The sequence below is a fragment of the Halichoerus grypus genome, chromosome 13, assembly GCF_964656455.1.
Source record: "Halichoerus grypus chromosome 13, mHalGry1.hap1.1, whole genome shotgun sequence".
Classification (NCBI taxonomy): Eukaryota; Metazoa; Chordata; class Mammalia; order Carnivora; family Phocidae; genus Halichoerus; species Halichoerus grypus.
In genome coordinates this window covers 19,648,808-19,674,055 of record NC_135724.1, presented here as the reverse complement: position 1 = coordinate 19,674,055, position 25,248 = coordinate 19,648,808, and the positions used below count along the sequence as shown (strand labels likewise).

Genomic DNA, 25,248 nt, shown 5'->3' with positions numbered 1-25,248 from the left:
ATTCATGGTAGGCACTGAAGTTTCTTACCACCATTTGAGTGGAGGAATTTTAAAAAGTACATTAAAAAACATTTGAAACAACCAAAATAACTTCCCTATAAAATAAAATCCACCACCTCTCTAAAAGTTCAAACTGATAATCTCAGATGATGGCGCCAATCCAAAGGACAGATTAAAGATTTTGTCCAAGGACACATCAGTGACTTACCTTCAGTGGGTAAAGCCTGAAGCTCCGCTGATTTTGTTCCCTAAATTCCCCTGTGGTCTGGTCCTGTACTTAAAGCCAGATGCCGAAGAACAAGATACCAAGAGGAGAAGATAAGAGGTCCCTAAGGTCTTTCCAACTGTCCCAGGACTTAGAATCCCTAATGTTGGCTCTCTAGAGTACATTGTGGAAAAGAGAAGGCAAACTCCTACGACCTACAGAGAAGGCCACAGAGCTCAGGAATGAAAAAGAACAGGAACTCTAAGCTTGGTAGTGTATGGCTGGGCTACCACCTAATGTCAAGAGAGGGTACCATTCATCTTCATGAAAGTTTTACCTGCAGTAGTTTATCACTTTGATTTAACGGGCAACATCAATTTCTGGGCCATTTTTTTTTTTTTTTAAATAATGATGCTTTCCTTCTGCTGCGCACCAGTCATACCAAAGAGGGCCATACCAGTATGACTGTTCCTAAAGGTGAAATGATCTGTGGTATTTTCTAAAAAAGTCTGTTGTGAACCAACTGAGTGAGAAAATGCTAAGATTTGCATTTTCTTGAAATGTGATGCTATTTTTGAGCTTCTAATTGAAAAAAATTTAAACTGCAAGTAATTAAGTGTGGGGGAGCACACCAAAGGTGGCTCGTATTTAGGCACATGGTAAACCGATTTGCCGTTGAACTGGGAGGCTAATATTAGGGGTGGGTAAGCCAAACCATGCCTTGTGTTTGTTCAGTGTCTCATACTATTTTTCGAATGTCATGGGCTCAGCAAAACCCAAAACACATTTTCTCAGCACTTCTCTCTATTTTTCAACCCATATGTATTTCTAGAGACGTTTAATTCATATGTTTCTGATTTATTTACATGCAAGTCATCAGAATGTTGTTTTGTGCGAACTATTTGATGTCCAGGAAGCCTGTTGAGCCTTTCCTTTGAGGTTTTTTTTTTTTTTTCCTTAGGATCAGGAAGCCATGATTTGCAAATAGAAAGAAAGAAAGGAAGGAAGAAAGAAAGAAAGAAAAGCTCATCAAAATCTCCAATATTTTTTCCTCAAAGGTTCAAATTTTGTTCAAAAGGAGGTGGCATAAAGTCAGTACAATTCTGCATTTGGCAGACCTTGCACTTCCCTGTTCCTAATTGACATTGCCCTTCTAGATAGTAGTAACGTCTTCCTTGTGGACATAAAAGTGCATATTTGCAATGTATAAACAAGAACAGGTCCTAAAGAGAGGCGATGAGCTCTTCAAAGATTAAGTGAATGTGTTCTGCAACATGGTATCTGGGGCCAGGGAGGGGGTCTCCACATCTAGAGAGAGGAAGGTAGTTATCACTTTTCCAAGAAAGTCCTGAGAATTTCTCATCCCACCAGGGACTTCTCAGGCATTCTCTTTCCTCAATTTATAAAAGTAACTCTAATTCAAGTGTGATCTGATAGTTGTCTGCATACATCAAAAAAACCCATAATATTGTAAATATTTCTCCATTTGTGAGTAACTACAAACTAAGAAAAGAAAGAAAAAAAGCAAAAAAGAAAGAAAACTAGTAATTTTACTGCTTTCAAGGAATTAGTTTAAGGATCCCTGTATTCAGACTTTTGACAAAACAGGCTTTTTCTTTGATAAGGATTAAGACTCTATATTAGCACATGTCGGGGGTGGGGTTCGTCTTTTAGGATCATTGGTGTCTACATAAATTCGACCATTTAAAAAGATAATCCAAAACGTAGAAATATTTTAGAAGACTGAATAAAGTTTCAATAGGGAGTACTTTTTAAAAAAAATTTTATTGTTATGTTAATCACCATACATTACATCATTAGTTTTAGACGTAGTGTTCCATGATTCATTGTTTGTGCATAACACCCAGTGCTCCATGCAGAACGTGCCCTCTTTAATACCCATCACCAGGCTAACCCATCCTCCCACCCCCCTCCCCTCTAGAACCCTCAGCTTGTTTTTCAGAGTCCATCGTCTCTCATGGTTCGTCTTCCCCTCCGATTTCCCCCCCTTCATTCTTCCCCTCCTGCTAACTTCTTCTTTTTTTTTTTCCTTAACATATACTGCATTATTTGTTTCAGAGGTACAGATCTGTGATTCAACAGTCTTGCACAATTCACAGCGCTCACGATAGCACATACCCTCCCCAGTGGGAGTAGTTTTTAAAGTAGTGGATAGTTTTTTAAAAAAGAAATTGTATATAAAAAAGTTGCTTCCTCTGCAAACTTACCTAAATTTTAGTCCCAAAACCAAATTAATGCTGGGCAAGAAGCCTATAGCTGGTATCCAGAACTATCTCATGCCTCTGTAGTGTGTCTCTAAAATATAAACCCGCATTTCCCATCAGACTCTTTATCCTCTGTTGGGGGGACAGATTAGGACTGCTAGTTAATCTGAGCAGGGATGGGAAGATTTCTACCTATGCTGCCTTTCAAAACTGAGATATCTCTCTTCCCTAAAACTCTTTTCCACTTCCCATTTTAAAACCAGGATGGTTAGGGCTAAAAAGATTGAAAAATTTTCTCAAATCAAATATCTCCCCAGCGCAGCTACTGGTAAGTGACCCAACAAGTTCTAAAACAGGCTTACAACCCATACACTACATTATTTTGCTATGAGTCCTCAATAGCATGTATTTCAGTAAAGCAACAATTTTTTTTAAAAAATCACTGAATTGGACTTCTCAATACATCAGTCTTCGAAAGCAGCTAATATGGCATGAGCAGCAAGTAGAAATGTTAAGTCGTAAGCTGTCAAACTGAACGGTGATTTAAAGTTATTGTATGTGTCCACTAACTATCAGTCAAATAACCAAGTAGCAACTATCAAAATATATGACTAGAGCGAATCAATTAATCACCAGTTACTGTGAATTCAAACCCAGCTCAGAGGACAAAACTGTAGGAAGATTACCAAATAGCAAAATATAATCATTATCAAGACTGAAGAAAGAAAGGAAGGAAGGAAGGAAGGAAGGAAGGAAGGAAGGAAGGAAGAAAGGAAGGAAGGAAGGAAGGAAGGAAGGAAGGAAGGAAGGAAGGAAGAAAGGAAGGAAGGAAGAAAAAGAAAGAAAGAAAGAGAGAAGGAAAGAAAGAAAGAAAGAAAGAAAGAAAGAAAGAAAGAAAGAAAGAAAGAAAACAACCATTTAGCAAGCCAATCTGTATATTATAAGGATAAACTTGAGTAAAGAAAAAGGTAGCCTTGGACAAATATCTTAAGAAACAGTCAACTGCCATTGTAAAATTATGGTCTGTTTTATCTACAGAGTCTATCACAGAGACATCTCCCTATAATTTAAGTCAACAACTGAAGTTTTTAGTTTTCACTGCCTTTTGATAAAGATCAGCTCTGATGTGGAAATAAATATGAAGTATTATGGTTAAGTTTCAATCACTGGCCTTCAGAACTAACAATTCACCTCACATTTGAAAAACTTTTTTGGAGGGCCATATTTTTATGTTTTGTTCCTGGTTTGTTGGTTTTCAGTTTAAAAGAAGGAAGATGATAATAAAAACATTCACTCATGAGAAACCACATTACCTTTTAAAACTATATAAATTCCTAATTGTGAGTAATATTTCGAGATGCAATAGTTGAAGTAAAAAAGTCATAGCCTCATGGGCTATACCCATCTGTAGGACAGATTACAAGACATGTGAATTTGAGAGCATTATAGAAAAATGTTACTTGGAAAGAAAACATTTTCATGAGTAGCTTTAAAAGTGTCTATAATGTTCTTTCCCCCTCTTTGCCTTTCTGTCCCCAATACTAGACCTTCCCTTGGCAAACTCACAGATGCAATCCCCTGCTGTGCAGCAGTAATGAGGGGCCCCCCTGGGCACCCCCTACTGTCACAAATTTAGTCAGAGAGAAGTCACTGTGTATGGGAGAGATGGGTCTCCAGCGTCTCCCTTCTGATGGGAAATGCTTGTATAGACCTAGGCACCCCAACTTGCTCCTCCATTTTATGGCCTGAGATGTACAGGAAAAGAGAACCTCAAAGAAATCCTGCCCCTATGCATCATATGCTTAAACAATTCAAAGAGGTGTCCTAGATGAAATGCGCGTGTGCTCTCTCTCTCTCTCTCTCACACACACACACACACACTAATCTCTATTGCTGCCATTTTTCAGTGTCATTTCAATGTTTAACAACCTGAACTAATAGCCATTTTAAAACATGTCCCGAGCTTCTGGAGAGAACCCACTCCCCACAACCCATTTGTTTTTTAACTTTAGTATAATTCTGATCATCTTGATGGACCTACCTGCTCTGGGATTTTAACACAGAGCGGACAATTTTTTTTTTGTTTGTTTTAATTGAAGGTCCTTAATGTGGGCCACATGTTTCTGGCAGTGATTTGGAAATACAGAGGAGCAGGGGCAGGGAAGGCAGAGTGTAGAGGGTTGGGGAGGGGAGGCTGGGGGGGGGGGAGGAGAGTGGGGAGGGGCTGGATGATGAAAAGACCAGTTCCACAAGCAAAGCACATTAGCAACCCAGAGTGGAAAGGGCCGGAAGGAAAACCCACCCACCTCACCCCTGCGTTCATTCTATCAACCTGCAATTGCTGCAATCAAAACCATATGTCGGTTCTTCCAGATCTTTCTCACAGGACAAACATGCAAAGGGCCTCAGGCCTGGCGTTGCCATCAAATGGTAATTGATACCATATGAGCCACAAAATAGAAAAGCACATGCAAACAGCAACCTCTCTCACTGCACCCCCCACCTCCCAAACCCCTCTCGGCCCCTTGAGAGGGATGAAATTGCAGGTCTTGCCGGGCTGCTAAGTGCACTGTGCACCATGAAAAACAAGTGTACGCGGCTCCAGGAACCACCTGTAAATCAGAGAGAAAGGAGGGTCCGCTAGCCAAGAGCCGGTCCCAGAGAACAGGCGAAGGCGAAAGGTCACTCCAGGTTAATACAAGGTCATCGATCATGGGGAAAAATGAGCACAGGTGTGAAGCAGATCACAGGCCTGCGAGCAGGGAATGACCTCCCCGTCCCACGGCACATCCGGCCTGGAGAAAGCTGGTGCCCGCTAAGCCACATCTGTCTTCCTCTCCTGCAAGTGCGATAGTGGGAAAGTGGAAACCGCTCCCCAATTACAAGGCAATTAGAAGGCAAGGGACTCCAGTCCCGCATCTGCCGTCCCCTTCTCTGAAGCTCTTTCTGCATCCCATTGTTTTCATCGAAGAAAAAAAAAATCCACAAAACCTGCTGAGCTGGAGGTCCTGGCAGTTGCTGGTTGAATGTAAGACAGTAGGTAAAACACGTCTCTTATTTCCACCAACACTGACAGACCACAAGTAGCATACAGCTCTCGCCTCTGCATGTATGTATTTTCTTATTAACTCGATCGGGCAGAAATTTGCAGAGATTTGTTTGGATTTAGAAGTCACAACAGAATGTCAGTTTTACAAACCAAGGCTCATTCTGTGGTGAAATGCACAGCTCTGGACCCGTCCATTCACCGCACACGTCTATTTGTTCCAATTCCTCCAGCAGCCGCTTCTGAACAAACAACCGACTTATTCTAAACACACGCAATGGGTCTAAATTTTCCTCCTTCTGCCTATCCCATTATATGTGATATTTTAGTCTTATAGATCTTATGAAGTTTAAATATTTTCCAGATGGGACTAGGGAGTACAGAACCCTGTAAACACTCTAAGTTATAAAAAGACCAACCAAATACTTAAAACAGAAGAGAAAGATGATAGAACAGTCTTCTTTTGCGAGCAGCAACCTCATGAACGAATACCACAAACTGTAAGGGGGGGGCAGATATCAACTCTCTTTTCCCCCCAAATTCTCCAGGATTGGCTGATTCATCCTCATTTAGGTTGTGTCTATTTATATCTATTCTAATTAAAGCATTTCCCCCCAAAAAGACGATTCAAGCTCCATTTACAATTCAATACATCTCAATGGTAAGAAAGAAAAGCGTGGTTGTAACCTAACGATAAAGAGCACCCGTCCCGCAGAGGGATCCTGAGAAGGCCTCGCCATTCAATCCCTTTGCCCAGATTCTCAGCAGTCCTCTCTTCCTGAGCCTGTGGCCCCAAAAGCCCTGTTCAAGGGGATGTTTCCCAAGGATCCTCAGCCTAGAGGCAATGCAGGACCATTCATAAGGACGCTCAGCACAGATCCAAGAGAGAAAGAAGTGAATGCATGAGGGGAGTAAAGGAACAAGGGCAGGGAATTAAAATGAAAATCCTGCCGCATGGCAGGGGAGGAAAGAAGTAGGGCAAAGCGAATGGGCAGAGTATAAGCCAAGCAGCACAGTGGAGCTCACAAGGGTCAGATCAGGCAGGCTCGGGATAACCACTCTGGGGAGACTCTGACCTTACCTCTGCTTTCCCTTCGTGGTCCAGTCAACATAACCCTGTGTCTGAGCATCTGCATTGTTTAAATTTCATCCTGTGCTGTTGTTTGCTGATTGGTCAGACATGGCTGACATGCATCAGAACTGCAATCTGACAGACAAGGAGCAAGCAGGACCACAGCACAGAATTCATAATAGGAGGGAGAGAGGGCACTCCATGCTGGGTATATGGACTCAGACCCGCAGACGTCTGCCGCAAGGCCTGGGGCTCGCCTCGGGGTGGGAGGGCCTAGGAAGAGACTGGGAGGAGGGCAAGGAGAAGGGGAGGTGGGACAAGCCCAGCCACCCGAATGACCAAGCACCAGGCTTCCCCTGGATGGAGCTGCATCTGGACCACGTTTAGCAGCTTCCCTCTCGCCACTCCCAGTTCCTCCCGGGGAACGAGGAGGCTTCTCTCCCTGAATGCCTTCTTTACAGAGTAAAAGTGGGGTTTCCGGTTTGGAATATAGTAGTTGTCCTTTCCTTTACTTGTTTTTCAAAATTTCTGACATTTTCCAGAGGATACAGAAACTACTAATGAGAGGCTAGTTGACAAAAGCACGCCATCCAGATTTTTGCTGTAGAGAGGAAAGGCCTCCAGCTTAATGACACTCTTTAATGACATAGTAAAGCCAAAAGGAGAAGAAAAGACAAAGGTTGAAGGTGTTTGGAAATGGTTAGTGAAATTGCTGGAGAAATAATGGAACAGAGAGAAAAGAAAGGAAATAGCTTGAAACTGGGGGGAGGAGGGAGGAGCTGCTCCTGCTGAGTTACAGGTATGTCTCCATCCTGACCCAAGTGCCTGTTTCCCTCCAGGCCGACAGGAGCCACTGAGAACAGTGGCTGGCCACGGATCACTCTCTACTCTTGCTGTCTTGCTCCCAGTACACACACACACACACACACACACACACAGCCTGAACCAGTCTACTGGCCCACAGGTACAACTGAATTTACCTGCTATAATGTAGGATCATTTTTCCCCATGAAAATTCATATTTAGAGTTTTCACCTCCAATTAAGGATCAATTTGAACACTGGCCTTCCGGTACCCGCTACCCCAAATCATGACTGTACAATTCTGGGAAAAAAAAATTAGTAAAATTTTAAAATCCAAGCAGAATTCTCCAATGCTCAGCAAAGAACATTACTTGTAAATGTCCTCTTTCCCAGCATTATTTGCTCGCAGGAGTTTTGGGAAGGTATCACATGTTTATTGCAGAAGAAGACACGTAAAGTACAGCGAGGGTAACAGCAATAAAAAAAAAGAGATGGCTATTTTACCAAGGATAAAATAAGAGCCTGAGAGATTGGGTTATTACCACTAGCCAGGTAAATGGACAGAAAAATAAGATGCTTTGGCTGAAGGGAAGGAAAAGGTTGACACAATGTGAAAAGCAAGACTCAATAAAAATCCTGCAAAACACCACCACTGATCTAACATCCATTTGAAAAAGTAAAATGGCAGAACAGGGCACAATAAATACATCTAGTTCAAAATGAAATAAAAATTCCACCATGGTCTTCACACCCCCAGAAAGAAAAGAAAGATCTCATTTCTTCCCTTCGTTTTGAAGATACTAGTTATACAAAATTAATTTTTGAAATAAAGCTAGAAAGACACATCAGTGAAGCCTGAAGAGGCAAGGAAAGGGAATGAGCATAAAGGAATTATATCTAAAAATGAGAAAACAAAGTAGGAAGAAAAATGAATGTGAGCAAAACTAGAGGGTTGATGTGAGCAAGTTCTGGACAGAAGGAGAAGCCCGGGGAGAAAGAGGTGCTCAGAGGGTTGGGATTTCATTTGGAGAAGAGAAATCTGATGTGAATGAGACATACCTATGCAGGTATACAGAAATGACTGATCAACAGAAAGCACAAGGAAGGATGCAGGAATGGGACAAAGGGTTTAAGAGGATAAAGGTAACGCAAAAGAGATCAGACACTGGGAACACAGAATGCAGTCTGTCAGGGGCAGAAGGAAAGTGTCTTAGGATTTCTAGAATTACAAATACAATTTTGCTAAAGGTACATACCATCGAAAAAACCATCACAGGCTTGAGGAGACTAGATGAAGACAATTTCATGCATTTCTTGCCTCCACTTTCTAACTTTAAAAAATTTCCCTAATCTCCAGTATCTGCTTGCAATTGCATGAGACAACAATAAAAATATGACACAAGGGCCTCACTTCCCATAAGATTCCTGGTTAGAAATGAACCTAGGCAGTGCAAACAGTATTTGGGGGGCACTTTTCTTTACCCATGATATGCAAGGTACAAGTTCTCTTGAAGAAATATTGATGCAAGACCAAAGGAAATCTTCTGATCTTCATTCAAAATGCTGACGCTACCCTGGAATCCATGAACTAAATATATTAAAGATCAAGCAAGAGAATGTCATTTGAGAAGATAGCATTTCTAGCGCTGGCCCTGAGACTCTGTCTGACCATCCTTTCAAGCTCCGGGGCCTCGTGTTTAACTCAGTAGAGGCTCACGTGGGTTTCACTGATAAACCGGTAATCGCGTATCTGGTGGAAAAGTCTACAGCTCTGTAAAGCAGGAAGGGAAGGGGGAGGACAGCGGTTTTCAGGTGCTGAGACACAATAAAAACAATGAGGAAAGAAAATGTTTGCTTTTTACGTCAACTGAGATGTCAGTACCCATTAATAAATCTATCTGCTAAATCTACTCTTATTCATGTGGGACATCACCAATTTAAAGTAAAATAAATTATCTTTAATTAAATGGAATTGTCTTCCTCCTGCTATCATCCCCAATTATTACATTCTAATCAGCCCTTTAGGGAGAAGGCTGAGAGGCACACTGACTATAAACAATTTCTCTTTCTGTCAAGTGATACAATTTTTATCTTAATTATTGTTTATAACTGTAATTTTAAAATATAAATAATGAAAGCTACAAAAATTTTATCATTTATTGGGGGGGATGCTACATGGTCACTTCTAAACTTTCCCTTTACTTGCTTTGTGTGAAAATTTCAGGATTGCAAGGAAGCCGTTAAGGCTAAGCAAATTATCTATTTAAACCTTATCTGTTACTTTTATTTCCAGCACAAAAGCGCCAGTTTTAATTAATACTTTAAAATATATAGCACTAACTGAGCGCCAGCTATGGTATTTTTAGGTTGTTAGGGGTTACTGAATGGGATCAATTTATGTTTCCACAAGAATGGCATATACACTTTAAATGTTAAGACATGTAACTGTGTAAAAGGAAGAGGCTGATCCGCTTACAAATATGCAGTGACTTTCTCTGACCCAGCTCCCGACGACCCCGGCATCCCTCTTTTCTCTCTCTTTCTTTTAAACTGCACTCAAATTCTAAGAAAAGCAATGTGTGTTTTAACCTTGATTTGTATGAAGGATGCTCTCCATCATCAGTCCTCATATTGAAGCAATCCTGCCCTCCCAACGAAATGGTGACATCAACAAGCAAATCCAATAGGGGCTCACCCCCGCCCCAGTGGCACAGAGGTGAAATATTTTCCCAAAGAGTAATGAAGAATGAATTTAAGGGCAACTGAGTCAAATCTCTGCACATATGTTGTAACGGTGCTGGTCCCATCTTTCTCCCGACCCCCAGCTTGGTTTTTTTTATTTGTTTGTTTCACTTTTTTAACTGTGGACTTTTGTGAGGGCGGGGAATTTTCTTTTAGCTTTCTATGTAACAACAAAAGTAACCACTGAAATTGGGAAATTGATCTCCTGTCTAGAATAAATAGGTGGGGGTATTGACTGTTTTCTGACTTAGTGTTACTTTTAAAAATGTATTTTTTTCAGGGTGTAGTAGTACTGTTTTCATTTAGTATTGCCTTTGAATTGCCGCCTACAGAAGTAAAAAAAGAAACCACAGCTATACAAGCCTGCTGACTTTCTTATAAAAGAACCAGTTTTAAACTTGTTTATACTACTGATTCCAAATGAATTCAAGATGGTGGCTAGTTAAAGAAAGAGAACCCATGCCAGGAAGTTTGATCAAAGAACTTCAATTCAGCAATGTTCAGTTTTAATTGACCACTAATTAAGCTACATTAGTCCAAGAAAGGTCTGTATCACTTTGAGTAATAAAGAAAAGAATTAATTTAACCCTGTGTCAGTCAGCTTTAGTAAATTCATCTGAAAGCAACTTCTCAAACGACAAGCATGAAAGAGGTGTCTCGTGTTAAATGCCAAAAGTGGTCTACAGAATTCAGAGAGGACCAGAGACTCAGTTTTCAAGCGCACTTCTTACTTTGCTAGTGATGTCACCTTGCAGGTATAATTATCTTCATTACAGATACAAAGATGTCAGCTTTACTCCCTGGGTTGCAAAGGGTTGCTTTAAAATTGGATTCAAAACATGGCATCATACCAGCCACAGTTTTAACTTTCCTGTATTCTAGACAAAAATAGAGTGGATTTGCAAAATCATGAGAATTTTCAAAGGGTTGGAACTCTCCTTCTGGGAAAAGTGAGTTGAAGACTAAGGGGGGGAAAAAAAAAACAACTGCAATAACACCACCAGAAGAGCTCATTATAATTAGGAACCACAAGCTATGACAAGCATGACAACAGCATTTAAAAGTCCATGTGTTAAAAGAGTTCATTTCTGAAAATCCAGTTGCAAAATTTTTCTTCCATCAAAAAATTTTATGTTCACAATTCTAATAAAAAAAAATCTCAGGAAGGAAAAAAAAAAAACATAAAACAGCAAAACCCCATTTCGGGATTTAACATCAAAATGTAAGACACAGGAATACATTGCTTTACAACTTGGTGTTTATGACTTTTAAAGTCCTGCACATTAACCGAGAGGTAAATTCCCTATGGTCACATGGCAAATATAAAATAGTGAAATATGTTTACATTTTAAAAATAAGCCCAAATGTCAATAGTATACTGGATTTTATGTTATAGCAATAACCCCCACCCTTCACGCCTGTTCGAAGAACACTGAATCTTACAGCACTGAATGCCGCCAGGGCCAAACACCCTTCAAGAGGAATATCCCTATGGCCTCAACACACATTATATTTTGTCTTCATGATTTCTGGCAACCGACTACTGCATTTTCTACAATAGAATTTAATGAATAATATTTTTTTTTTACATTCTGCCAGTACTCATTAAAATGCACTTGTTTGTGAAATGCAATAGCTAGCTACTATATGAAACCAAAATATTAATGCAAATTGGCATTTCTAAGTTTAAAGCAGTATTTGCATAACGGGAACTAAACATGGTACAAGCTGAAAGAGTACACAGAACACAAATGCCTCTTAACACCATAATTATTAACGAGAGAAATGATGGCTTGCTTATACCATTAGAAGCCCAAGGAGAAAGCATCTGCCAGGATGTGCCATTATGGGCTCCTGGTGCTCCCAACAACAGGATGATGGGAGAAATTCTGCAATCATCTAATCTATTAAAGTAGTATAGGTACAAGCACAAACACACTCATTCCCTGTGTTTAATATTCGAGGACCAGCCATTCATCCAGAGCCGTCCATAATTACAAAGGAAAAATAATCGATACAATTTTGAATGTTCAAGTATGAATGAAAAGTGGTCATCAGCACCACCAACATTCATCAGGCATATTTCTCCAACTCAGTGATGGAGGGAAAAGACATATATTTTTGTTCATTCATTTATTCTACAAATAATACCCTACTGGGCTACTTGGAGAGGAGAAACCTTGAGAAACTTAACATTAAAACAAGTTCCCACACTTACTAGTTCAATCAACAAATGTCATTTGAGCACCTCTATGTGCATATTGTTGTGCTAATCCTTGAGGGGAAGATAAAGAGTTAAAGTTTGTCTTCCAGGGGCACCTGGCTGGCTCAGTCGGTAGAGCATGCCACTATTGATCTCAGGGTCCTGAACCCCATGTTGGACACAGAGTTTACTTAAAAAAAAAAAAAAAAAAAAAAAAAAAGCTTACCTTCCAAATGCCTAAAAGCTTGACAGTGATGGGAAGACATAAAAATTTCAAAACACAAAGTCAGGCAGGTTAGGACCTAAATGAGTGTTAAGGATAAGACCTACAGACTTTTTCATTTATTATCAAGATATTTAGATTACACGAATAAATACATATTATATTTATTTTAATAAAATACTACTTTTTAGTAGAACAGCCAGAAGGCAGGTATGAGCTCTTTAAATCCCATGGAGGCCAACTCTCGGTGAACATTCCACTCGAGGGTCCTGCCTAACTGTATGTAAACACGGATGCATGTATGATACAAGCTTGAGTCATTTATTCGGCTTGGTTGTCTACAATATGCTAACAAGTGTATAAAGTTTCCTTAACACATGGCCCCTCTTTGGGAATATTTCTCTGATTCAGAGAAAGGTCACTCAAGGGCTGATTCCTTTGAAAAGTTTGTCTACCTTGAGCTTCAAATTTCATAATAAAGAGATGAACATGGATGGGATAAGCATTCACTAAAATGTGAGGTAGCCTTAAAATATCAATTCTTTTTTTTTTTTAATTTTATTTATTCATTTGAGAGAGAGAGAGAGCATGAGCAGGGGGAGGGGCAGAGGGAGAAGCAGGCTCCCCACTGAGCAGGGAGCCCGATGCGGGGCTCGATCCCAGGACGCTGGGATCATGACCTGAGCCGAAGACAGATGCTTAACCATCTGAGCCGCCCAGGTGCCCCAAAATATCAATTCTTAACTTCAAGTGTTTGCTGAATAGAAAGCTATAAAAATTCAAAAATATACTGAAATATACAGCAGAAGTGAGTCTAGTTCTGTTCCAGTCCGTAAGAGGTTAGCAAGTGGTTTGGTCCTGTAACACTTCCATTTCCCAGACCAGCCCTGTCCATTAGAATTCTCTACAATGATGCACATGTTCTGTATCTGTGCTGTCCGATACGGTAGCCACCAACCTCACGGGACTACTGAGCACATGAAATGTGGCTAGTGTGACCAAGGAACTAAATTTTTAAATTGCATATTAATTAATTTACATCTAATGTTAATAGCTACACGTGGCCAGTGGCGACCTCACCGGACAATGCATTCCTAAACCGTGGAATGGGCTAAGTACATTCAGACCATCTACCGTACTGGAGTGCAGGAAGGATTAAGCAAGAAGGTACTTTAGAAAGGCTCCTGAAAGAACTGAGGCCTGCAAGTGTGGTTTATTAAATATTGATTATTACCACAATAAAAGATTAACTGTGAGCTTTATTTTAGCTGTAAACCACTTTCCTAAAAATTAAAAAAAGTCAAAATAAGATTGATTTTATACTCTGTAAATGTCTGACTTAAACACCACACAAGCAAGCTTCCTGTAAAAACAATGTGTAAGCGAGTCATTGTTCTACAACTATTCAGAGGATGCTCCTGGGGTATATGGAATATAAGAAAATTCTTGAGAGTCCAACACAGATAATCAGGGATTGGTCAAAACTGAAAACAAGGCTAATGCTTCCTCAAAGAGCTTTGGCTTAAAGTGAATTTGCAATTAGAACAAAAATTACCATCTCCCAGAAACAGAAATACCCAAATCAATGAAATGATCACCAAAAATGGTAATCTTTATTACTTGCTTGGCATGCAAAAAGATATTTACAAGTTTGCTTTTCAGTTCACTTTGAGTACACACAGCCCTTTCCAATAAAACGTGGAAAACTAACAGAAATAGACGCCAACTTAAGGCAATCTTATAAGATGGTTTCAGTTGGAACGGGCACAGTGAAACCCAAAGGCATCAATGTGATTTTACTAGAACCCTGGTGTACCAAATGGACAGGGAAATGGAGACAGTCTGAGGCCAGAGTCTGAGGAGGCTCGTGGGATGGAACTGAAAGGTAACAACCAATGGGTTAAGCAATAAGAGTCTGTACTCCAAAGACAGACTGCAAATCAGAGCTGCCACTCCCGTGCCCAGCTGCCATCTCTACTCTGATCGAACCTCGTAGAGCATGGGGAGGAAATTGAAGAGTGGCACTAGTTACTGTCAGACTTGGCAGCTCTCTCCAAACCTTGGCATCTAAGAAGTGAGGTGTGCTTCTGGGTTCTACAAGTTGGCAGGTGTAAGACTCTGCCACCAGATACCGCCACCTTCCTCCACAGGGTGCTAGGGAAGGCGATCGAGGTTTCAAAATCACTTCCCAATCCCTGCCAGGAATTATCCAACACTGATGGGAAGCACAGCATGGCAGGAAGAGAGATCCCTAGTTGTGAGTGGATGAAGAAGCTGCATTATTGGGAAAGCTGAAAAGAGAGTTTTTCATGTTGGTTTTAATTTTTATCTTAGCACAGAGGATATATTTAATGCTGATGCAAATAATGTCCAAAAATACTTAAATGTAGTATTAGTTTCTTTATGCTAATTTATTTCCTTCTTTGCCTCTTTATGACCTACAGAAAAAAATTAATGGTAATAAGCTCTCTTTTAGGATGATTCTGATGAACCCACAGTTACACTGAGAGAGTTTTCAAGATATTTTGAAAGGTAAGATAGAGATATGTATTTAGGGTATGGAGAAATGTACATTATTGACTCAACATATTCTAACAGCTGCTCTGAAGTCATTCCAGTTGGTTCACAAATAATGTACTACATTTACAACACTTCAAATAAAATCCCACATTTTCATGGTAAATGGTGGAAATACCTGGACAATACTATAGTGTGCTATGCCAGTGAGAGAGACAGAGAGAGAGAGAGAAAATTGATATGGAAAGAAAAGAGAAGCAAGCTACAATCATTTGTAAGGTGGCTCACCACGCCAGGAAGTAATTATTAAGGTCCAGATGCGTTACATCTAAAGCAGGACTTCTTAGCCTCAGCACTAGGGAAGGGCTGACCCGTACGCTGGGGTTGATGAGCAGCATCCCCGGCCTCTAGATGCCAGAGGCAAACTCTCACCCTCCTACTGCAGTTGTGACAATCAAAAATGTTCCAGATATTGCCATATGTCCCCTGGGGGGCACCACTGTTCTAAAGATACCTGTTTGTAATCGGAGTCTGTCAGCAACAAATGCCCTCTTTGATTTTCTTGATTCTTCATGTAAACTGTGGCAATCTCTAGGAGTATCTCCCTTCCGCCAAACAAGTAAATACCCATTTATACTCATGATCACTCAGGATGGGACACTCTGACCTTGTGATCTTGTGGCGTGCATCAGTCCTGGCCTCCAGCTTTGAAAGAGGTGAACTATGTTCATTCTGGAACTTTTGGAACCATTCTACTGCAATTTCACTCTGTGATGGAAAATACCAACCCGTTCTAAACTATATACAAGAGTCAAACTAATATATTGTATATCAGTTTTTGATGAATAAGCAAGTTTTGAGTAATAAATAATTGGCATTATCTATTACTATCTAGTTATGTAATCTATCCATCTACCCATCTGTACTTTCTCCGATCCAGTCATACATTTATCATCATAAAATCTGTCATGCTTTCAATTCTGATTGAGTTACACAGGTAAAAAGCCCAGGACCAGCCAAAGAGTTTAATCTACACAGCTCCCTATTGGCAATGCATCTGTGAAGGCACTATTATCTATAAATAATTCCACATCAGACCAGCTGTATGTTTTATACACTACATCATCTACTTCAAAACATGAAATTATCTCAGTATCTAAATGTGCCGAAGTTTTCTTAGAGTAGTTATTTTGTTAGATAGGTAATCTATTGCTACATTCAAGATTCCAACACTTAAAAAAGAATTCCAACACTGATTATCCTGAGAAGATCAACATCAAAATAGATCAACCGAATGCAGGAAGCACCATCTAACTCTTAAAACAGGTTAAACGGGATCTGCAAAGTGAACGTTAAAACTGTATTAAAGATTCCAAAAACAAGTGCTAGCCTAAAACTACTTAGGAATAATTTGTTTCTCCTTTTTCATCTGTTTTTCTTTTTTTCATCATCTGAAAATGATGGAGGAAAAGAGCCATAAAACCAAAACTTCCTCCATAAGGAACAATTTAGTGTGGTTTGCATTTCTCAATGTCATATCTGAAAGGTAAAAAAGTTTAGAGATTAGGATCTCATAATGATTCATATAAGTCATATAAGCCTTTCTTGGGGTTAATTAAGTCCACTGAATTCTAAAAGGTTTTATTAGCAGAACCGACACTGTAAAGTTGAGCCAAGAGAATCTGCTATTAGATGAATTCTCTAAAAGGTAAACGCATTTAACAACCATGCATCTATTTCCAGCAGTTTGAGCTCACTCGCTGGAAGCATCCATGAGGTCTGCTGCACTTTGCAACCTCTGGGAAGTGGGATTACCAGATTCACATCAACATATCTAATTTTACAGTTACCTTATTTAAGTTTTTAATAGAGCACAGGTCTTTTTCTCAGGTGTTAATAGAAAAATCAATTTTAAGTCACAACAGCTGTGATCATTTTAAATATCACAGCTGTCATGAGTTGAAAATAACCATTTGAGCATACACATTTCTGCTGCAAACGTAACAAAATGAAAATATGATGGAATTTTATCTTTTACTCCCTCTGAAGCTGAATGTCTAATACAATAGTAGAGGAGTAACTTATTTGCTTTAAAATAAAATCATTTCTTTGCTGACCTAGCCAAAACAGATGGCTTAAAAGAACACAGAAAAGAACATCACAGTTAAGATATACTCCTATGGAACTAACTGTGGAACATGTTTAATTATGGAAATAGTATTAACTCTGGAAAGACAGAGTTAAATAGTTGATATCAAAATTGAGAGTTCATTTATGTAAGCCTTTTGCTGTGAAGCCAGGGGGGAGATTAAATGGGATCCACGCTGCACGTTAAGTTTTATTAAAATCTAGGAATTTAAATTATTACACAGGACAAAATCTAAACTCATATGAAAGTGTTAACTAGTGACTTCCAGGAAAGAATGCCATTTTAACCACTTATTTACAAACTCAAACTATCTGCTGGATGGGATTAAATAAAGAGACTTTTCCCCTCTCAATCCAAATCTAAGGTCATTACATTTTAAAGAATATGATGACATTCCTCAAGAACTTAAACAATAGCAAAAAGGTAAAAAGAAAAAAATTAGGGCATTATTTATCCCACCGGCTACAGAAACTTTAGATTTCTCTGTGAGATTAATGGTGGACAGTGAACACCTAACACATTCTACAATTATATTAATAAACAATCATTGCCACCTCAGCGACAGGGAGGAACATGGTTCAAATGTTTGAAAAATCAAATTGTATGATTCAGACAAGGAAATAAACTAAAGAAAGGAGCACAATTTCAAACCAAAGCATTGGCCACGTTACACAATTTACATTATTGTTTGAAAATGTACTCGAAAGTCTACCAACCTCCTGGCCAATATATAACCAGAAAATAAAAATCTAAAGTATTTTCACCCCAGATATACCTAAATTCTAAATCAGGCAATTCTACCTACATTCACTTGATGCCCCTCTTCTTCCCTTATTTTTTTCCCCCCACAGATTCACGGGGTGGAGACGAAAGTTGGCATGACTTGTACCTAAACAACTTCTACTAAAAAGCTCATATTCCCCCCATTCTGCTTAGGGAGGCTGGGTGCGGCAGGGACAGGAGAGCCCTACCATCCCCAATTATTTGCATATTAATTTCAAAGCTACATGAAAAACATTGTAGGCTTTTAATCATATCAACACACAAAAAGGCACTACAAAGTGAAACTACACCTGTTAAACATTTATCCCAACCCCCACATCACACAAAGGAAGCCTAAGAAAACAGCATCCATGCTGCTCCCGTATGCTGAGCCTCCACTTCTGAACTGTAATAACAGGTGCAGAAATAATAATGTGCTGGGCAATCAACTTTTTTCCTCTGATTTGTCAGTTTAGCTTAATAATGCCATTAGGAATGTAAACATTTCTGCAATTTATATTTAAAAGTCAATAAAATAATGGGGTACAGAATTTATCCTTTTTAATTTTTTAAGTAATACATTTGATTATTTTAATCACTTCAGTACTTAACTGGATGGGGTTTAAATATGCATGTAACATCAATTTAATTTGTTTTATTCGTTAGAAAAGCTATTGAGTAATACAGCGTTATTCTCCTAAAAAAAAAAAAAAAGCATATGTTCTGGGGGAAATGGAGTGTAGACACTTCCACTTTTTGCTTCTCTTCTTGGAGATGGGAATCCAGTGCCTTCCGAATGTCTCTCATTATGAGCATTTTAAAATGGTAACCAAAGAGGTGAGAATCCAAGACACACTCACAAGATGGCTAACAGTAAAATCAGGGAGTGTTTCCATACTGTGGATAAACTTTATTGGGGCTACAGTGATAAGACTGTGGTTGGTAAACGCATCAACTATTTTTAAAATGGTGTGAGAGTTTTCCTCAACATAGCAATTCCCACTTGAACAGGATTATTATTGGTGCAGTCGTTCGGTACTCTATAATTCTCACCCTTAGGTTTGTGGAGGTGAAAAAGCCAAGTCAAATGTTAGCCCCCACTCTTAACATCCCCTATTCATTTTCAGGTCAGCTACAATGGAAGCAGCTGGAACTCGACTCTCCCCAGTCTGTCCCACCAATTACCTCAACGTGCCCTCTCTCAAGAGGAGTATAATTTGGTCTCCTGGAAAGCACAGCCCTAGGTCCCTGGAGAATGCCAAAGCCTGCATTTTTTCAGTAGAGCCTGAAATTAGACCATCATCCACACTGCTCCCACCCTTGACTTCTGAGGTGTTTTAAACCCACTCTTTATCCCAGTTGGGGGGGGGCTGCCTTTTAAAACAGTACACTCTTCCAAATAAAATGTTATAGGTCTAGTGTCCCTTTTAAGTCACTTTTGAACAAAATGCCCTGATTAGCATGTGCAGATTTCTTTAAGAAATAAGGAAGAAGAATTTGAAGAAAACTAAGTAGAGACTTGACACAACACAGAATTTAAAGACAAAAATATCTGAAATGTGAATGTTTAAATTCTAATCAGAACACGGTATTGTGACAGAAATGCATCTGTTAATAAATAAAGGCTGTAGTCTGGAACCTAGGTCATGGTTCCTTCAGCACTGCAAACAGGAAACTCTCCCAAAGTTTAGGTGGAGTAATGCATAACTCTCAAACCATGTTCAAGTCCCAAACCAGTAAACTCAACTTTAAGAAATATTCTTCAGAAGAATTTTATTTTGCTTAATAAAATGTAATAAAATAGATATGCCTAAGACGATACAATGTGCCAGTTTATTATAGATTCAAAAATGTCAAAAAGCCTCTAACTAGGAAGTTTCCCGAAAATCCCATGCATTAACTTTTTAGCAGATCACTTCATACTTCAAAATATAGTTATTTTACAGAAGTATCTTTTTCAGTTTTGTCACTATTCATTCGTGTTTCCTAGTTTACATATAACTGCTTTTTTTTAGGACTATGATGATTTCCTGAATAGATTGTAAATATTTAAATATTTTATGAACACACAGCCCCAAATCTTTTTTTTTTTTAAGTATCGATAGTGTTACCACATATAACTTTACCCTGTGTCACTTTAGAGTTATGTTTGAAGCATTAAGGGCTAATTTAAAACCAATCAAATATAAACAAACTCTGGAAGACTGAAATCTAAAATTACCTTTAAATTATACTGACTGTGAAGTATGAACTTTTTTTGTAACCCTGGTAATATTGCAGGAAAATGGAAAAAATTAAAAAAAGAAAAAAGCCTAGTAACCTTTTGTGTGTCTGTCCTGAAAGTCTCAATTATAAGACTTGCATTTAGGTTTGCTATGCGAAGAAACTATGTCTTTACTGCATTTTCTTCCTACGATAAAAGTAAACTTGAATTTTAGCAACTTTTAAAATTGCCACAATTATATCTAAAATCTATATATTTTCACTGGATTCAAAGTTAAGAGTTTTTTAAAAAATTAACCTCATGCTGGCAGGTTGCTGGCCATGTGCATGACCTACAGGGTGATTCCAAAGGAATGACACCAAAGCATTCCCCCCCCCCCCTTGGTAGCATCACTGTGATAGAAGTTTCAAGTAGGCTTGGAAACACACTCACACAACATTCATAATAATGAAATATGGCAATGTCTAAAATCCAAATGTGATAATAAAAACCATTTAAAAATTAAGTTATAAGGAAGAAATCACTAATTCTCACGCCTCTCCACTGGTACTGCAATTTTAGTAAAACAAAACAAAACAAAACAAAAAAACAAATAGGGAGCATAATGTAAACCACATTTATAGTGGAACAGGAAACAAACAACTATTCAGCACAATTTCCTGTAGATCAGTTGGAAAGGTATTTAAAGACTGCACGAGTTATTAGATCTTTTTTCCTGGCCACTTTTCTCTCCAACCCTCTTCCCCCTGTGTTTCAACGTCTTTCCTCCAAATTCTCCTTGAAACAATGCCATCGCCTCACGCTATAAGGATGCTTATCAATTAGCAACACTAAATCTAAAACGTTCAGACCTACCAGAAATTAGGGATTAAATAAAATTAACCAAATACGTAACTGATCCATATTTTCTTTCTAAGAAATTAGCCCCAGAGAAATGTTCAAACTGGCATCTGTGAATCTCATGCAGGGATTTTGGAAATTTAATCAGAGGCAGGAGAGCAAGATGTAGCCACAATATCAAGATTAAGCGTCTGGTGAATTTTTACCAGCTTAGTCGTAAAGAACAAAATCAACATAATTTTGTTCTAAGCAATCAAGCACAGAAGAAAAAAAATAAAATTTTCATTGTTATTTTAAAATGGGTAAATTAAAATGCTTTATATGTCCACAATACCAAAAAGTAAGCTTTATTACTAAAAGGAAGTTTTTCCTGTATGTTTTTTCTTTGATAGGTTTTGTTTTCTTCAATCAGTGGGGAATTGAAAAATTATATTAGTTTGTGACCTAAGCAGATTTTTGCTCTGTAACAGCAGCTAAACAATAATTTTAAAAAGTAATGCTTTTATACCAGCTACTTTCATTTATAATCATGTTTCTGAGAATAGTAAGTATGTGAAATCTCTTTTTAAAATACTAAATGCAATTTGCATAGTTGATAGTCAATACACTATGGAAAACTTTTAAAAACCAGTGGCTACGTGCACGAGGCTGGAGGCTACGGGAATCAACTGTGAGGTTTACAAAGAAAGAGCCATATGTAAATTGTACTGGAAGATATTAATACTGGTGTTATTTAAATATTAAGCTTTTTATGTTAGCACTTCCTGTGGTACATGGAAAAACAAAAAGCTGAACACTCCATATCCTAATTTTTACTTTGAAAAAAAAATTTAGGTGGCTGATTGAGACTCTTATTCACAGGTAAACTTTTTTCTAAGAATGCATTCCCCACAGAAGTGATTCTGATATTAAAATGTTCCTTTTTTTTTTTCATCTTAAGCAGGAATCACGAAATTATTTTACTTTTTGGCCTTGATATCAGAAATAATCAACATCCATTTTCATCTCTGAACTTCAGGGAGTTGAAAAGCTGCATAATATGACCAACAGTCAGGATAGAAACATGGAGCTCATTACCATTTACTTTCTGAGATTTGATGACTTGACAAATAACTATTTCAAAACAACTAGTTTGAAACATGGTTCGAAGCTTGTTAGTATAAAGCAAAAAGAGCAATTACAATAATTATAGGTTTCTCTATACGGTTTAACACATGCACATGCGGGCGAGAGATGATGATGTGATCTTAAATTACCATTAGGAGGAAATTTCGCCACTTTTGTTTTCAATTTCATTTGCCATAATTTTATCTTTGTGGAATTGCTTTATTTTTAGGTATGTGGAAATCTGACCAAATAATTACTTATTAAAATTCTTATTCAGTGAATAAGAAGATGGAAGCAGTTACAAAAATCAACATTTCGAGCAGGAACTATACTTACTGTGGACCAGGTAATGCCTGATATTGCTCATAGCCTGTGTGAGGACAGACACAGCCGCACAATCTGATAGATGCTTACACTCCTAACACTTAAAATAAACTGGACTTATTTTCTCTGCAAAGAGCCTGTCTCCCCGTAGTGAAGAAGAAATGCTTTCACATTTTTTATTTAGCTGGAAATGGGATTTATGTGTATTTAAACCTCTAACCCATAAAGAAAAGAAAACACAAAAATGATTTGGTTAAGTTTTGGTATTAAGCTCTCACCTGAGGAGGAGCTGATTTTCAAAAATACATTCTGATTTGTATTCAAGATTTATTCTTTGATAATTCTAGTGTTAGGATATTTTGTAGGTTTTGGCATCCTGAAGTCCACACTTCAGACCAGCTCCAGTGGTTCACAGAAAGAAGAAAACAATTTGCGTGGGATATGGTCATAGAAACACTTCATAACTTAAGATAATAGAAAATTTACATTTTTCTTTGTCTGTCCTAAAATACCACTGACTCTAATATTTCTCTTGCTAGTGAGTTATAGGAAAACTGATTTCACAAACCCCACAGTTGCCAGTTCAAAAAGAAGAAATCATGATTGTTGTAATGCTTAATTGTACTCTTCCAACAACCCAAAATCACAGTGTTTTGGAATGATTTTACATTTTTCTTCTTTTGTTTATTCACAGGGAAAACCTGCTTCCTCTGGCCTCTCTCAGTTCAGAGAGTTCAAACTGAATTTAAACAAGTAATTGACTTGTCACTGGGAAAAAAAAGAAGGAATTCAGTGCTGTGTTGTCTTCAGAGGAAAGCTTGTGTAACAAATAGCTGATCACACTTAACTCCAACAATTTAAGTTAAAACACACACTGGTCATATGCGCACATACACACAGAAATGCATAGATACTCAAACCCAAAACAACAAACGAAACTCAAGAAATGTAAAGTCTCTTCGATAGGCATTTCGAACAATTAACTCATGGCATACACAATCTCCACAAGATGTCTGGCACCAAATCAAAAGCCGCTGAAAGCAGAATTACAGCCAGTACAATACACACTGTAGAATAAACAAAAATCTGCTTCCCCAGTGTATGCATGAAGGCATTTTAAAAAATGGTATAGAATTGGCCCCATCCAAGGAACACTTACAACTGGACCTTGCTGTCTGTTTCATAAAGTTAAAATGAAGAACTAGTAACCATTCCTGGTTTCAAAAGCTTTCTGCTAGTTTTCCAAATGGCTATTTTTTCTAACTATAATGTATGTACAATTTGCTTCTTTCTAGTGTTTGAATCAATAGAGATACACATCACCAGATTTGTTTTTAATAAACGCCTTAAAACAGTTCCTATAAATACATTTCCTGTGACAGAGCGATCTTGATTTTATGAGTACCATCCTCTCAAAAAAAAAAAATCTAACAACCAAAATATTTGGCAACTGAGAGGGCATATTAGTGATATGATGTCATATTCAGCATTTTCTTATGGTAGAGGCGACTGGCAAGCTGTGGGAATGGAACACATATTTTTAAAAATTCCTTTTGGCTAAAAGGGAGTTAAAATGTCCAAAACTTAAACTAAAATTTTGTCAGTTCAGACATTTAAGACACAAAATTAACAATTAACATATAAAAAGCCCATCACTGGTAATTCCTAAAGATAAAAACCACAGAAACTTATAGTCATTGTAATTCTCTGATACTGCAGAAAGGTCATATAATCCCTGAATCTATTTTATTGCCTCTGAGACACTTTTTCCAATTAAATATGATAGCATCATTCACAAAATTTTCATTAGATGTGATTTAAAATTAAAGGTACTGACTAACTATGTTATGTATGGGAATGTCAAAAAGATAATAGGCAAAAGTCTTAAGAACTATACATGAATAACTACCAATTGCAAATTAGGCACTTGCTTAAAAAAAGGAAGTTACATAATCCTAATATTTATGTTTACAAATTTAACCACTTTAAGGATCAGTTCACAACATAAGCCATTTGTTTTAAAATTGTATTTCCCTTACCACACTTAACTGTTCTTCTGATTACACACTATGTTCTCTTAAAAAAAAAAAAAAGAAAAGATAAAGACTGGATAGTTTTATAAACTTTTGACAATTTACTCACACTTTTAAGTAAATGGGAAATAAAAGTAAATGATATTATTTCAGCAGTGGCCCATTCATAAAATTGGTTTCTTGAATGAAATTATTAATCTTCCTAAACCATACTGCACCCTGAAACACTTGTGTATGTGTGTGCATTCTAGTATATGCTCAGCTAGATAGAACCATTATGCATACACCGGGAAGTATATAGACTCATGCATACACCGCCACATACACGTTTTAATTCGTTTGCGCCAATCGCTACAGCTGAATTGGGCCTTCGTGAAAAGCTCTGATCGGTCCCTTTTGGCCCAACTATCACACCCTGATTAAGATCAATCCAAATGGAAGTTCAAAGTACACAGCAGTTTGTAAATGGCTGCTTTTCACTCCCCCCCATCTTCTTTTTCTATTTTAAAATAATAAATTTCTGCCCCTCTACCCCCCAACAAATCTTCCAGAGAGCCCCACATACCGATTTGAAAATATTGAAATCCTTTTCCTTCAGAGGACCCAGCCGAAGGGAAAAAAAAAAATAAACCTCCAGATGGCAAGTATAAACCTTCTGCTGGGGTTATGCACAAAATACCAGACACATTTTTTTTTTTTTTTCAAATAAAGCGTTTCTGTTGAAGGGGGAAAATTGAGTGAAGAAGCTACACAACACAAATAACTTACAACAA

The 25,248-nt window shown here is 38.1% G+C and overlaps 1 protein-coding gene across 23 annotated transcripts in view; it reads right to left on the bottom strand.

Moving 5' to 3' along the window:
* The window catches only part of TCF4 (transcription factor 4), a 349,462-nt gene that overhangs the window by 72,207 nt on the left and 252,007 nt on the right, over positions 1–25,248 (bottom strand). Inside the window, exon 1 of one of the 23 annotated variants that reach the window (XM_078060276.1) lies at positions 25,041–25,165. The exons of the other annotated variants lie outside the window; for them this stretch is intronic. The gene's annotated coding sequence lies outside the window, so the exon portion shown is untranslated. Of the gene's footprint in view, positions 1–25,040; positions 25,166–25,248 lie in introns of those variants that run through there. 23 annotated transcript variants of the gene reach the window in all.